Below are 16590 nucleotides of genomic sequence, written 5' to 3' on the forward strand. Positions count from 1 at the left end.
ATTCTTTTTGTCTTGGCTTACTGTTTTTAATAAAAATAAATCAGATTTGTTGCAAAAATCATTGAAGAGTTCATTTGTGAGAATGCATAATTACAATAATAAAATGAACAGATACTGGTTGCAATTTGTACTGATGATAAAAACTGACTAAATGAGTATCAATGTTTGGTGCTGTTCTAATGATGTTATCCTGGTTTTTATTAGACTTTAATAGAGACCAGACTTAATTAAATGTCTACACCTTTTTAAATTTCTTAATTAAGGCTATATGTTTTGCCATTTCAACAACATAGAATATTCACGAGAATCATTTTAAACTGAAGATATATTAGTTAATAGAAATATTAACGTGTTTTCAGGTAAAGTTGGCATGTGGTGAACTTACAAATCATTGCATTTTGTAAAAGGTTAATGTCTGTGCTCTTTAAAGGCTTGTGAAGCTAATTGCTTCATGTTCAATCAATTCATTTGTTGCATCAGGAATAAATCCAGAAAATGCCATGAAAAATAACTATAATATTTTGTTCATTTTTATGAAATTAAAACAGCGCTTACTTGAAATTGATTGTTTCCCTCACTGATAGCTCTTACAAAAAGCTGACACAGGCACAATGGGCTGAATAGCCTCCTTCTGCACTGTATGATTCTATTCTATGATATGTAGGGCTGATTTCCACATGGAGCCCATAGAAACTCTGGGTGTTATTTTTTTGGGCTGACAGGGGTCTCATCCACCGAACCCACTGTCAGTTCCATAGAGGAGGCCCAACAGAATCAAGTGCCCTTCAGGTAGGGGAGACAGTGGTGTAGTGGTATTGTTGCTGAACTAGTAATCCAGAGACCCAGGGTAATGTTCTGCCATGGCCGATGGTGGAATTAAAAGTCTAATGATGACCATGAAAGCATTGTCTATTGTTGTAAAAACCCCATCTGGTTCACTAATCCCTAAAGGAAACATGGCCTACACGCGACTCTAAATGCTTGCCTAGCCATATCCCATGAATAAATTTTAAAAAAAGTTAATTGGTCAACAGCAGACCTCCCTGTCCACTGAGTGCTGCTGACCAATCAGAGACCAGCAGCTTGTCATTGCCACCAGAGCCAGGGTGAACTGTCAGTCCAGTGAAGAGTTGTGTTTATGGTGAATTAATCACAGATTCAATATCCAGACTCATAACCTTGAGGAAATTGGAATATTTCCCATATTTTTGATGTCCTGCTTGTTGGTGTTTTCTATCAGACTCTCCAAATGCCACTGGTAAATGAATAAACAGCATTGCTTTTACTCCTGTTCATTTTCCTGCTAATTTTTCCTCTCCTTCCCTCCTTTCTGGGGTTGTGTGAGGATAAAGGTGCTGGTTGATCTCCAGAATCTCATCCTCTGACCTCCGCTCCTGTGTGAGCCTGGATTGTGAGTATTGACAGGGTGTTTGTGAGTATTGACAGGGTGTTTGTGAGTATTGACAGGGTATCTATGAGTATTGACAGGGTATCTGTGAGTAGTGATAGGGTATTTGTGAGTATTGACAGGATGTTTGTGAATATTGACAAGGTATTTGACTATGGGATAAAGGCAGGGTGCATCAAAATCAGATTCAATGCTGCACTCACCCTATAATTCCAGCAGAACTTACAGGATCAGGAGCAAGGACTTTCCCATCCGGTATGTATAACTCACCATAACTACCAAAACTGCTCACATGTTGTGGGAGTTCAAAGTAAAATCTTGAATTGATATTTCTCCAAAACTGTCCAGTTCTTTATTGTCAATAGATACAGAAATTGGTACTGTCGCTAATTTGTAAGAGATCTACTTTAATTTCAAACAAATCCAGCAACAATAGTGACCATTAACTTTAAATACAGCATGTTTTTTATAACTTCCGCAATAGGTCACAATAAACCATTGGGAGGATTAAACAGTTTATGTTTGTATTGTACTTGGTTCAAACCTGTGGGACACAGATTCAAATTGGTGAGATGTTATAAGAACTCTTAGGGTGGGATTTTCCCCTCCAGTGTGGTGGTGAGCAGGAAAAGTGGCCAAAATGGTGGCTGGATTGTCTGTTTTTCATCTCACTAATATGCATGTTCAGGAAGCATGTCAGATCTTGTGTCGGGGAGGGTGGGGATTCATCCATCCCGCCGTGATCTCATTGGAACATCTCTCCGCGACCCATATCTAACCTGCATCCGCACACATCCTTCACAGTCTGCAGCCCAGGGCTGGTCGAAGATAGTGATGGCTCCCACAGGAAAGAAGCTGAGTGCCCTCAAGTCCAGTGACAATGTGCTGATGTGAATTCTGGATGCATTCGAGGCACACCGGGACGTCTTTTACCCCAGTGATGGGAGAAGGAGGTCCATCAAACTCACCAGTTCAGCTTGGGAGGAGGTGGCCAGCGTGGTCAGCGCCAACTCAGCACAGAAGAGGTGCACCAGCCAGTGCAGGAAGAGGATGAATGATCTCATCCACACAGCCAGGATAAGCCAGCCTTCTGAAACAAAAACAGAAAATGCTGGAAAAACTCAGCAGGTCTAGCAGCAGCTCCGACTCACAGAGATGGAATGAGTGTTTGTTGAGGGTGCGGGGGGGGATGCGAGGGAGGGATCCCATATCTGAACCTGCCAGCTGCAAGGTTTAGAGGCCTTATGGCCATTAGGCTTCTGCATTTTGGCCCAAGGCCCCTTTCCTATTGGTTCCTTTAAATACTCGGGATTTCCCATGAGCAGGACAAAGGGTTTTTGCCAGGTGATCATACCATAGCTCCAATGGGGTATGTACTCTCTCATGAAAGCGCTCTAAGGGTAAAGATGGCAAATTCCCTAAATTGGTATTTGATTGTTCTTAACTTGTATCTGCTGTGCCTTCCTCTCCATTAGGAAAATCGGAATTTATTAGGGTGTCCCTTCAACCGGCCCACAAGTGCAGTGGTCAACTCCTCCCAAAAGCCCTCCCTGGCAATGTTTTCATACTTTCTTTTTCTGCTGAGTCATTGATTCAGCTTGGAAAATGGTGGTGCTGACGTTCTACTCCCAAACCAGCTTCGACCCTCCCCCTGTGAACATAGATGTCCCTCCCATCGTGCTGGAGGAGTATCATATTCAGGTTTCCCTCCCTCCAGTCACTCTCCTTCCTCCCCCTCTAATCCTCGATCCCACGTGATAGTCATGTCTCCCCACTGAACCCTTTGATGTCGATGTCCCCATGCCGCTTGTAGACCTGACCTCTTCCCATCTTGAGGCCTATTGCCCTGTGACCTACAGAGAACACCCCCCCCTCTCTTGAAACCAACGAGTGCCCACCCCTACATTACCTCTTTCCCATCTGCAGGCTGCAGCTGCCTCCCTGACTGTGACTGTGCCCAGTCTGAAGCCAGAAACCCCCAGGAACGACCTGTGTGAGGGTCTGACCACACCCTGTGCATAACATGCTGGGCATGACTGACACAGGATGGACAGACCCTCCCTCTCCCACAGTCATTCCAAACACTGCCCTCTAAATCGTGATGCAGAGCCACAGGATTGTATATACATTCTGGCCCTGACTACCACTTGTGCTCTTGCCCAGGACTAATTGAGCTTTCGGTCCCCGAATAATTCCACCGCGCATCCCCCCCCTCCCGTCGTGTGCCTGTGTGCACCCTTCCCCAATCTTCTGCCTCCCAGTCAAGCCTTTCCCTTCTGGCTCCTGCCCTTGCCTCTGTCTTGTCCCACACAAACCCCTGCCCCCAGTAAAGCCTTTGCACTTCAGCCCCTTCAACACCCCTTCCACCCTATGCCCCCATCTCCTTACCGCTGGTCTGGAATGGAGAGCCTTGGCTCTGAACCACCACCCCCACCTTGAGCTCTTTCAGGAAGGTATTGGCTCTTTGGCTAGGATTCACAGTGATTGGCTTCCCCTTCAGTATTTTACCAATTTGTCCATATTTGTGTGTGAGCTTTGATGGTGGGCGTTAGTAGATTATTTGACCTCGGGGCAGGGACAGCTGAACGTGAAACTGATCCTAGCCTCCTCAGAAGTGTATCCAGATGTCCATTGCAACAGTGCCCACTGTACACAGACTGATTTCCCCTCCTTAAAATGAGCAGTGCTGTTGTATGTGGTGATGCTATTGTATAGTATATTCACTTTGTTAACTTTCTTCATCTTTTAAAAGGTTTCGATCCCATTTTCTTCCCTGTGTTAATCTTTTCCTCTTTTGGAATCATAGAATCATGTTACTCCTTAGTTCTTCCAACATGTTAACCTTTGGATTGGTTAGTATTTAAATTTCATTTTCTATTTACCTATACAAATACATGACAGATGAAACTCTCTTGCTGTACCCTCCATCCCTTCCTCATGCTCAATTTCAGTGTCACCTGTGAATTTAACAAGCTTACAGGTAGTTTCTGCATCAAATGCATTTTTATAAATGAGAAACACTGAATTTCTCTTCAGCAGCTGTCCTCTTGCAGTGGAACTAAACCCTTGAGAGAATCTCACATCATTTTGTCCTCATTGTCACATCAACCCTGAATTTGGACTTATACCTGCCAGCCTCATGTGGGTGCCAATTGAAAATTGCTTTGTATTGGTGGGAAGGTGGTAAGCTAAATAAATCCTCAGATATCAATCACAACTCCATCATTGGCATTACCTTCAGCTGAAGTGTCAATCATTTGTGTTCTCAGTTTTATTACAATGGGAAGAGAGCAGCAGCTCTGTCCAATGGGAAGCAGGAATCTTTTCAAGGGCTGATGTCATTGGATGGAAAGTAGAAGTGGTCTTCTCAGTTACCTCAGTATATTAAACCTTCCTGTCCTACATGGCCTGGCATTGTACCAGGCACTGCAGTTAACCATTAATCATCTGGGGAAGCAAGAGTATTTATTAAATATAGTCATGTTCAGCCTGTTTATACTTTTCTTTTTCCTTTTGTCAATCCTTTCATGGGATGTGGGCTTCACTGGCTGGGCCAGCATTTATTACCCATCCCTAGTTGCCCTTGAGAAGGTGGTGGTGAGCTGCCTTCTTGAACCGCTGCAGTCCATGTGGTGTAGGTGCACACACAGTACTGTTAGGAAGGGAGTTCCAGGATTTTGACCTGGACCTTGACTTTAACTTGATCTTTAACTGTAATCTCATGCTTAAAACTTGTTCTCTGGTCCAGTGATCATTACCAACAAATGCTGACAGTATGGTCTCTTGCAGCAGTTTGCTTTTTGAAGAAAGTCTACATTTACTCATTAGACATCTAAACTAACTCTCCTAAGACCAATAGATCAGGGCACTTCCTAAATGGTGAAAAGCTAGAAACAATGGAGGTCCAAAGACTTAGAAGTCCCAGTACATTGATCATTAAAGTGTCCTGAACAGGTACAGAAACAATCAAAAAGATTAATTGAATGTTGGCCTTTATATCTAGAGGACTGCCATACAGGGCCATAGAAATCATGCTTCAGTTATACAGAGTCCTGGTTAGACCATATCTGGAGATGATGGTGTAGTGGTATTGTTGCTGGACTTGTAATCCAGAGACCCAGGGTAATGCTCTGGAGATCCGGGCTTGAATCCCAGCATGGCAAATGTGGAATTTGAATTCAGTTAAAAAATCTGGAATTAAAAGTCTAATGATGACCATGAAACCATTGTTGATTATTGGAAAAACCCATCTGGTTCACTAATACCCAGGAAACCTGTCATTCTTACCTGGGTCTGGCTACATGTGACTCCAATCCCCACAGCAATGTGGTTGACTTTTAAAGATTGCCCCTGAACAAGGGCAATTAGGGATGGGTAATAAATGCCGGCCACATCCAATGAATAAAAAAATGTTCTGGGCACCACACCTTAGGAAGGATATATTGGCCTTGGAGGGAGTGCAGAGTAGCTTTACCAGAATGATACCTGAGTTCTAAGGGTTAAATTACAACAAAGGGAGCTTACACCAATTAGGGTTGCATCCTATGGAGTTTAGAAGATTAAGGGTGATTTGACCAGCATTTTCAAGATATTAAGGGGATCAGATAGGTAGATAGACTGGGGAGTCTCAAGCTAGGGAGGAGAATCTAAAAATTAGGAAACACTTCTTCACACAAAGGCTGGTAGAAGTTTAGAACTTTCTTCCACAAACATATACATATAAATATTCAATCTGAGATTGATAGACTTCTATTAACCAAAGTATTTAAGGGGTATGGGGCAAAGGCAGGTTTATGAAGTTAGGTTGCAGATCAGTCACAATCTCATTGAATAGAAGAGCAGACTCAAGGATGTACAATGGCCACCAGTTCTGCTGAAGGATCATGAGGACTCGAAACATCAACTCTTTTCTTCTCTGGCGTTGCTGCCAGACCTGCTGAGTTTTTCCAGGTAATTCTGTTTTTGTTTTGTTCCTTCTGTTCCTATGTTGCTATGGCCTGAATTTGTAGGTCGACTTGCGAGTGCGATTGGCAGGATCGCAAATGGATGTGAACTCTGCTCCCACCCGTGATTGGCAGCCAACAGCAATTACACACTGGCTGGCCAATTAGCAGCTGGCCAGCGCAAAACTCATTTGGAGAGATGCCCAGTGCTGATAGGGGTGTGTGGGGAGAGTGGGGGTGGCTGAATGCTATCTGCTGCAGGCAGGGCTTTTAAAAGCAGAGGAATGAAGGTATATGGATAAAGGACAATTCTGGGAGAGAGTAGTGTGGACCTTGAATGTTAAAGTTTCCTTTGAAGATTAAAAGCCAGGAGGAAAGTGTCCAAGTAAGATTGCAATGTCCTCAAGAGCCAGAAGCCATGGAAGCAGGTGTGTAAATGCCCAAAGTTAATCCTGATGCCTGCCTGCGGGTACTGATCAGTACGGTGAGTGATTGCCAGGAGATACTGCTGCCACATGTCGGCAAGAGGAGGCCTCCACATCTGACCAAGGTGGATCAAGGTGGCAGCACGTCCGCAGCCAGGGGGGTGGTTCAAAGGACCTGGATACAGTGCCGGAAGAGGGTGAATGACCCTTTCTGCTCTGGGAGAGTGAGTAATGAGGCCCAATTTCACCTTAGATGAATGTGTATGTGTGGGCTTGCATTTGTTGGGGCTCGAGGGTGTAAAGCCACCAGCTAAAGTTGACATATCTTCCTCAAGGACTGCCTGGGACTAGACAGGATGGCAGGCATGTCTGGAACAGGGAGGTCGTGCAATGTGCTGCACACTTAAATCAGTGATATTGGGGAGGAGGATAGAATGTGGGGTATTTAGTGGAATGCCTGAGGTGGTGGCTGTGGCTAAGGACGGTGTGACCTGCAAGGACGGTGTGACCTGCAAGGACGGTGTGACCTGCAAGGACGGTGTGACCTGCAAGGCGTCAAAACAGTCGCTGACTCAGGCCACCAAGAAGCTGCCCAAGAAGCCGAGGAAATCTCGCAAACAGAGCTATTCCACTTACATGTACAGGGGCTGACCCAGATCCACCCTTCCACCAGGATCTCGTCCAAGGCCATGAGTGTCATGAATTCCTTTGTTGTCAACATTTTCGAGTACATCGCCTCTGAGGCTTCGCACCTCATTCACTACAACAAGCACCACACCATCTCGGCCAGGGAGATCCAGAGCGCCGTCCGCCTCATGCTGCCAGGGGAACACACCGCCTCCAAAGGCACCAAAGCAGTCACCAAATACACCAACTCCGTTTAGATTGATCATTCTAAAAATTATAGAGAGGAATCATGAAAGCATTATTGCCGTCACAGGGAGAAGAGGAGTCACAATGCCCAGGAGCGAAGTGGAACTGGGTGGGGGAATACTGATTCTCACGTTGCTAACTCCAATGGAGGGGGCCATCCGGAGTTGGCATGCAAGCATGGAGCAAGATCAACTGGTTGCAGAGAGGCAGGGGTCTCAGAAGAGGTTAAGAGTGAAGTGGACACTGATTAGTTTGGAGGAGGGTATGAGAAATGGAGGGTAATGGGTGTAAGACTGTCAGATGAATTCACTAATCCTTTACGTTCGTCCATTCTGAAATCTTTGTTCAGTTATATTACCAATTTAAGAATCTAGCAGAATGCACGTACTTTGAATCTTAAATGCTCACCAGAGGGATCATCTTCAAGATCACTTAATGATCCAGAGGCCCCCCATTAACACCCGAGGAGGGTGAATAGTCAGATGCACTTGCGTCACAACCTCACTCTACAACTTCACCACGTCAGATACTGGCACCTCGGTGGGTTTCAGCACACTGGGACAGATGGTTGAACACACTGGGGAAGGCACGTCACAGTCACTAGAGGAGGCATGGAGTACCTAAGTCTCAGACAATCAGAGGATTGCTGGAGACCAGGACAATGCTGAGCCCGTGGCAGATGATGAGCCTCTGGAGTCGTCCATCAGGTAGCAAATATTGGATGTCCAGTGGGATGTACATCAAAATCTGGCAGAGATTCCTGAGGGTCTGCATGCCATGGTGTCTGAAATGGAGGAGTCCATGTGGAGCATAAGCACTGCATTAATCCTCAGCGCTGAACGCACAGCTTCCGTCATAGAGAGAGTGGCGACGCTCATGGAGCGGCTGCTCCAGGAGCTTGATCAGGGCTTTCTGGGGTTGTGTTCAGACCTGCAAACTCACAAACTGGCAGTGACCTCAGCAGATCATTGTCAATGTGAGAGGTGGATGAGGCACTTAGTGACCCTGCTAGCTGCCCATCCATCTATGGTGAGCAGGGAGGCTCAAACCAATGTTGTGCAGATGATGTGCAGCTCCATTTGTCTGAGAGCTCCTCTCAGGGTGCTTTTGATGATGGCAATAGCTCCTCCACCCCTCTGCCAGTGACTGTCGCATCTGAGGAGACCATGGTAACTGAGGGGTGCCCAGCCATGGCGCAGGACTCTCCAGTGATCAGAAGACGGCTACCAAAATCATCAAGGCCAACAGGGCATCAGAGTCAGCCGCCTGCCTCCAAAGCAGCTGCTGGTGATGGGGGACCACCAGCACTCATAAGCGGATCGTTACATAACTATAATCACAGAATGGCTACCAGGGCTGAAATCTTTCTAATTGTCACTTGTCTCTTGTATATGACAGTCACATATTTTTGTATTAAAATGTAACCTCATGCGAAATCCCCTTATTGTGCTAAATGTGATAGTAAGATCGGAGGTCTGTAACTCAGAGCAAGACATCTATTGGGCAGGGTAGTTTATATTAGAAAAAGGCACAAGAGAAGAGGGTGTCAGGAGTGCTTCATGAGTTTCAAGCAATAAAGTGACTGGATCTTTACAATGATTTGGAGCCTTGACTTTGGAGGCCTGCTGGAAGCTCCTTTGAATCGAAGCGTCCTTGGCTGTCAAAAGCTGCCTCATTGCTGGGTCACCATCATGATCTTGTGTCTGCGCAGCTTCTCCCTCAGAGTCAGTACTGGAAACTTCCTCAGTGGATTGTGGTAGCACATTGCATTCTTCAGCCTCCACCTGATCTCCCCTTGGGAGAACCACATTGTGCAGGGCACAGCACACAATGAGGGACACACATTTCAGAGGCACGACTTCTGTTGTATCTCTCCTCTGCAGGAGTTCTTGGATGTCTAATCGGTGTCATTAGCCACTTTTCAGAGGATATCCTTTATCCCCACCAGCCAGCCATCCAAGTGCACAGGGGTTAGGAACAGCCTTGGAACTTGGGAGTAACGGAGAATATATGAATCATGGCAACTCCCAGGATACCTGGCACAAACCTGCAGGATCTGCAGTTGGGGATCGTGCTCTAGCCGGACGTTCAGAGATTGGAGGCCTTTACGATTCACAAAAGCCTTTGGCACATCAGCAGGTGCCTTGATGGGCACAAATTGCAACCAATAGTTCCTTAAATCCTTGGGAAGCCTGCAGTAGCAGCAAACCCTCTGGAACACCCTGCCTGACTATCCTCGTCTGTCTTGAAGTGCATAAAGGTGTTCACCCTTCTGAAAGTGCGTCTGTCACAAGCTTTGTGTACTGTGTGCAGTGGATTATGATACTCTGCACAGATCACAAACAGAACCCTGGGAGAAACCAGAGGCATTAAAATTGAGGACAACAGTTACTTTTAGCGTCACTGGCATTGGGTGCCTGCCTACACAGTTGGAAGCTACCGCAGGGCCTGTCATCTCACACATTGAGGTTACAGTCTCCCTTGACTCTTTGGAATCACACCTTGGTCATCTCAATGTAGCTGGATCTAACCCTGTAGACTCTTCTGCAGGGTATTGGCGCCTTCTCTGGATCCTTGTCCCTTGCGAGGCTTGCTAGTCTTCAACCCTGTTGCTTTATGGGTTCGATCGATGTCTCATTGATGAGATCTTGAGACTGGTATGTTTAAACATGAGCCATTTATTGGTAACCCATAACGACGTACAGATCCTAGTTACTCCCATGCAAGCTGCTGCTCCTATGCAGGTTCTTTCCAGTCTATTACCATGTGACTATTCATCATGCCGTGGGTGGTGCTAGTTTCCAGTGCCATGTTAACCCTTGCTCTGCTGAGCACCTTTACATTACAATGGCATGCGGGCACAAACAACAAACCTCTTCAGGTTATGTTTCTTGGCCTTGAGGGCAGATTCTATGACAATATCTCCAACCAGTTGGCCTTCTCTCCCTACTTGCCCTCTCCTCCTTATCTGAGGATGTGCCTCCAGCTGAATAAACAATGCCCATTTTTAACCTTCTACTTTGTATTATGATGAGGCCTGTCTGTAAAAGTCTCTACAAGGATTTAAGCCTCTTAACCTGCATAGGGAATGATCAGGATTCAAATGAAACAATATTTCCCAGACTTTCAAATAACTTTGGAACTCCTACCTCCTCACTTCTCCATTCCTCCTGAACCTTATATCTCGACGTGGATGTAGCAAGTAAAAAATGTGCTATCCTTGCTTGCTGTTTTTCCTGTATGCCGACTAGAAACAGTACGGGCTTCTCAAAACCGCAGTTGATAGGGCCCTTTAATGGATGTCAGGTGGGTTTCAGACATTTGGGCACACCCACCTCGCGTAATATCATGATGCGGTGCGATAGCGTTAGGACCCCTCCCGACATCAGCACGCGCTATTTAACGTGCTGTCAGGAGTGCCAGGCATCTGCACAGGCGCTGTGAAATTCAGGCCTACGCCTTGCAGAAATAGTTTGTCACCTAATTCGCATGAAAAACTTTCAGCATGAAATGGAATGTGATTGTTGAAATTAAAAGAGTGCCAAGCTTGGCTCGAAAATTCCAGAGATGCGTATGGTATGTTTCACTGGCTGTCACAGGACATTTAGAACACAAAGAATGAGCTTATACTTTGGCTGTGGAAATTTTTCCCAGATGACTTTATCAGAAATATGCTGCATACCTAATTTTTAAGCTAGCCATTGTGTTCGTTAGAAAGCTCATAGTGTGCTACAACTTTCTGACCAATGTGCAGTTACGTTTAAAATTTATTAATAACATTTTCTTTGAAGCTGGGCTTCTGAGGTGCTGTACAGTGACTGCTCTATCATGTAAAGTACTTCATTAGGCCCCAGACTACAGGAATCACATCAACTCAAAATAAAATTGATATTAGCAGCACTTCATTAAAACATAGGTCATGTGCTCACTAATACTTAACTGTTTATAAAATGCTTTAACATTTAGGTCATTTTTTGTTGCTATTTTGATTTACATTCTCCAGTTTGTATCACTTTCCTCATTTATTTTCTGTTTTGTTGACAGTAATTGTCAAGTTTGAGACAGGCATCCTCACCTCATGATTCCTTCATGGCCTCATTCCTCCCAATCTCTGTTGCCTTCTCCAGCCTGCAAACCTCTCAGAATTCTGCACCCTCTGACTCTGATTTTGTGCACCTTTGACCCTCGCTCTACTTTGGTAGCATGACATCAGGCCCTAAGCTCTGGAACTCCCTCCCTACAACTCTCTGCCAGTCTGCCTCCCTCCTCCTTGAAGACTCTCCTTCTATGACCAAGCTTCTAGTAACCCTCCCTAATAGCTCCTTTTGCAGCTCAGTATTTATTCTAATGAAGCTTTAGTAAAGCACTTTTAGGGTCTTTTCTACTTTTATGGTGCTATTTAAATGCAAGTTACTCTTATGTATTCTGGCGATTTTTGACTTGGATAGTTCTATTGGGAATATTGTTCATAAAGGGATAGGTGCCTCCTATCCCTTTGTGATTAATGCTAGTAGCTCTCTGTTTTCTACCATGATACGGAGATGGAAACTTTGCTTCTGAATCCCAAATGAAGGGCAGTTGTGGTTATGATGTAGTGCTTTTTTAATACAACTTTGCTTGAAGTTCAGGATCTGAGACTCTAGAGAAACCTTAAATCCCACAGCTTCCTAATGCAGAGGCCCCGCAGTGTTACTAAGTCAGTAGCAGATTTTTCCCAGAGAGTCTGATGCTGATGTAAGCTTGTGTTGTGTTTACTGTAAGTGAGGTGGGTGTATTCCCTGAGGTGAGACATGTACCAGTCAGCCTGTGCAAATGCTACTATTTGTTTGCCAAAGCTTGCAGTTAACAGCTGGGTTTGGAATAACAGCCAAGAGATAGACTGCTGACGATTTATAATTTTTAATTTACATTTTGTGTTTTAATTTGAACTAACCAATGAGAGCAGAGAGCTGTTGAAATTAATGGTTCTTACCTGTTAACTTTTCTATAATTATAAAATCCCATACCCTAAATGACAATGTTGTTCTTTAGACTGATCCTCATGAACCAGTCGGCTGGAGAGAGACACAACATTTAGAACAAATTAATCAGCATAATTAAAAAGGGCTTGATGCAGCTACTTGTACTTTTATAGAAGGGTGTAAACAAAGGGGAATTGGTAGGAATAAAGCCAATTTGGAAGGTCACTGACAGCATTTTTTGAAGTAAACCTATCTTAGCAAAATTGAAATCATAATACTTGAATAATTAAATCCCAAATTTAGGTGTTTGACAGCTAGAGGAATTAGTTAAACTTAAAAAACAAATAGAAATTAAATGACAAACAGAAATTTTAATTCGTATTCTAAATTAACCAACATTTAGTCATTTGGTAGCACAGAACTTGAGTATTGCTGAAAAAAGAGCATATCGAAGTTTTTCGCCTTGCATTCCTCAGGACACTTTGCAAGGATACCAATATAAAGGGAAAAACAACAATTTATATGAGAAGAGAGTGCTGATTGGTAGAGAAGTTGCCATATGGAATGCACTAATTGATGGTGACTGACAGTTAACTGCCAAGCATGGTTTGATATTTAAATCAGGCAGCTTGACTCTTGTTGGTCAAGGCATTGCACTGAGGAATGAGTCAACGAACGACTGTTACTTAGATAAAAGCAAAATACTGCAGATGCTGGAAATCTTAAATAAAAACAGAACATGCTAGAAAAACTCAGCAGGCCTGACAGCACCAGTGGAGAGTGTTATGACTGATGTGGTTGGTAAAGCGGAGTTATTAAAAACATCCCAGAGGGAAATCCCGGAGGAAACAACCGTCATAACCGGTAATTATAAGCATTATGTTTGAGATGCGACTCTAACTCAGGAATCAGACCACTAGTTCTTGAGGCTTTACATTAAACAATGTGAAACATTTTATTAATTAACACAGGTTCAAATATAAGTACACATGGCTACAAATTACTACTATCATAACTTTTAACAAATTCCCAAACTAATCTCCTTTAAGGCAACAGCAACCCATAGACTTAACCAAACACCAGGCAAAGCATTTTCACCTTACAAATTCAAAATGAGGTTCTTTTCACTGTGGAGCCAGTTGAAGGCTTACAGCTGCCTTTTGATCTCACGTTGCCTCTGCCCTGCACACACGAAAACTACTGAAGTTATACCTACCAGCCCCATTGAATGTTCATTCTCATTGTATCAACAACCTCTTTGAACTTCACCTTTTAACAATGAAACCCCTTTCATAATACCAATTTTATTAGTAATTTAAACATATTGCTTGATAGCTGCTAGAAAGGCATCGATTTTCACCCCACTTCTTGAATGCTCTATTCAAAAAATGCAAATACACGCTATCTCTCATTCTTATCAAAACTAGTACATATCAAAGCACCCAGACTAGCTGGCTTTAATCCAATTAAGACATACCCACAAACTAAACCTCTATTTTAAAAGAGAAATATTTTCCAAAATATTGTATACATTAAAATCTTCATGACATTCCCCCCTTAACAAAAAATGAACAGTCATAATTCTGAAAGACTTCATTTTAATAACCCATCACACACTATCTCCTATACTCATTACGCCATTACATTACCAGATGCATGCATTAACATAACAATATATATACACAAGTCCTTGGTATCCACAGAAATCACTTCAGTTCAGTGTCCAGGTTTTTTTTAACTGTCCCAATTTCCTTTAAGCTTCAAACTCTTGATAATGCATCTGCGAACAGATTTCTCTTCCAGCAATATGTATAATACGTAGATTAAAAGGTTGTAACAGTAGATGCCATCTGAAAAGCCTTGCACTTTTGTCATGAAATTTGCCCAAAAACTTCAAAGGATTATAGTCTGTATAAACAATTGTTTCTGATGAACTGTTTGCAACACAAATTTCAAAGTGCTGCAATGCTAACACCAAACTCAAAATCTCTTTCTTGATCATTGAATATCTTATCTGTTGTACATTCAGTTTCCATGAAAAATTCCCTACCGGTTTTTCAATTCCAGTGTCATCTTCTTGTAACAGTACAGCCCCAATGCCTATATCGCTTGCGTCAATGGCTATCTTGAATTGCTTGGCATAATTGGGTACTGCCAACACCGTTGTCGTAGTTGTTACAGTTTTCAAACAATCGAATGACTTCTGACACTCCAGTGTCCATTGAAACTGCCTGTTGTTTTATAATAGTTCAGTCAGTGGAGCAACCACTTGGCTAAAATTTGGTACAAATTTCCAATAAAACCCACTCATGACCGGAAACCTCAAAACTTTTTGTTTTGTTGTGGGTACTGGGAAATCCACGATAGCTTGACCTCCACATCTCTCGGAGCCACCTTACCATGTCCAATGGTATGGCCTAGATACGTAAAATGCGCTTTTGCAAATTCACTTTTAGCCAGGTTCATCAGCAAATTAGCTCCTTGTAGTTGAGTAAATAATTCTTCCAGATGCTGTAAATGCTCCTCCCATGTCTGACTGGAAACAATTACGTCACCAATATAAACCACACAATTGCTTAAACCCACAATTACTTTGTTTGTCAGTTTTTGAAATGTTGCAGATGCATTCTTCATATCAAATAGCATAACTTTAAACTAATATAGTCCATTTGGCGTTACAAAAGCTGATATTGCCTTTGCTCTCTCCGACAATAACCTTTTAGCAAGTCAATCTTTGTGATGAATTTCGATTGTCTCACTTTCTCAATGTAATCCTCCAACCATCGTATGGGATATCAATCCGCTTTTGTCACTGTGTTCACCTTTAGATAGTCCACACACAGTCTTTGTGTTCCAACCAGTTTCGGTACCAGTAGAACAGGCAAACTCCAGTTACTGTGACTAGATTCAATGATGTCATTTTGAAGCATGAAATCAATTTATTTTTGTTCTTGTGATAACTTTGCCGGATTTAATCTATAAGATTGTTACCTCACTGAAGATGATATTTCTATGCACACAACATGTAAAGTTAAATGTGTCTTTCCCAACTTATTTCCACAAATAGGTTTGTGTGACTGCAATAGTTTTTCCAAATTACTTTGACATTTGCTTGGAAGTTAACTTAATATTGCACTTAAATTTTCAAGCACCCCCCTCATTATCCAATTTGATTAGAGGAAAATCAATTTCAGAGTCCTGCACTTCTACCTCTTTCTCATCATTCACCATCACTAACACCTCTTTTTGTTCCCCTTCCCTGTCAAAGTACTTTTTCAGCATATTTACATGACACACCTTCTGCTTCATTCTTCTATCTGGAATATTTACTAAATAATTTACTTCACTCAATTTCTTTTCAATCCTAAGACCCTCTAAGTCTTGCATTTAATGAATCCGCTAATACTGATAACAAAACTAGTACTTCTCTCCAGAAAGAAAGCTGCGAATTTTAGCCTTCTTATCTGCTTTCACTTTCATCACTAGCTGTGAGATCTTTAAATGTTCCCCAACCAACTCACTTACTCTGTCCAATCTTTCCCTGAAATTTGATACGTAATCCAGGAGAGTAGTTCCTGAATTTTGACCCACTAATTTCTCATGAATCAATTCCAGTGGTCCCCTTACCTCATGACCATAAACTAGTTCAAAAGGGCTAAAACCAATCGATGCATTAGGAGCGTCTCTAATGGCAAATAACAAAAGTTGAATTCCCAAATCCCAATCTTGTGCATAATTCTGACAGTATGCTCTTTTCATTGTTTTTAAAGTTTGGTGGCATCTTTCCAAAGCTCCTTGTGACTCCGGATGATAAGCTGTTGACTTAAACTGTTTTATCCCCAAACTGTTCATTACTTCCTTAAACAGCTGTGACATGAAATTTGACCCCTGATCTGATTGTATTTCCTTAGGTAAACCATATCTTGTAAAAAATGTAATTAACTCCTCCACAATCTTCTTAGTTGTAATATTTCTTAAAG

This window comes from Carcharodon carcharias, chromosome 19 (genome assembly GCF_017639515.1).
Source record: "Carcharodon carcharias isolate sCarCar2 chromosome 19, sCarCar2.pri, whole genome shotgun sequence".
Classification (NCBI taxonomy): domain Eukaryota; kingdom Metazoa; phylum Chordata; class Chondrichthyes; order Lamniformes; family Lamnidae; genus Carcharodon; species Carcharodon carcharias.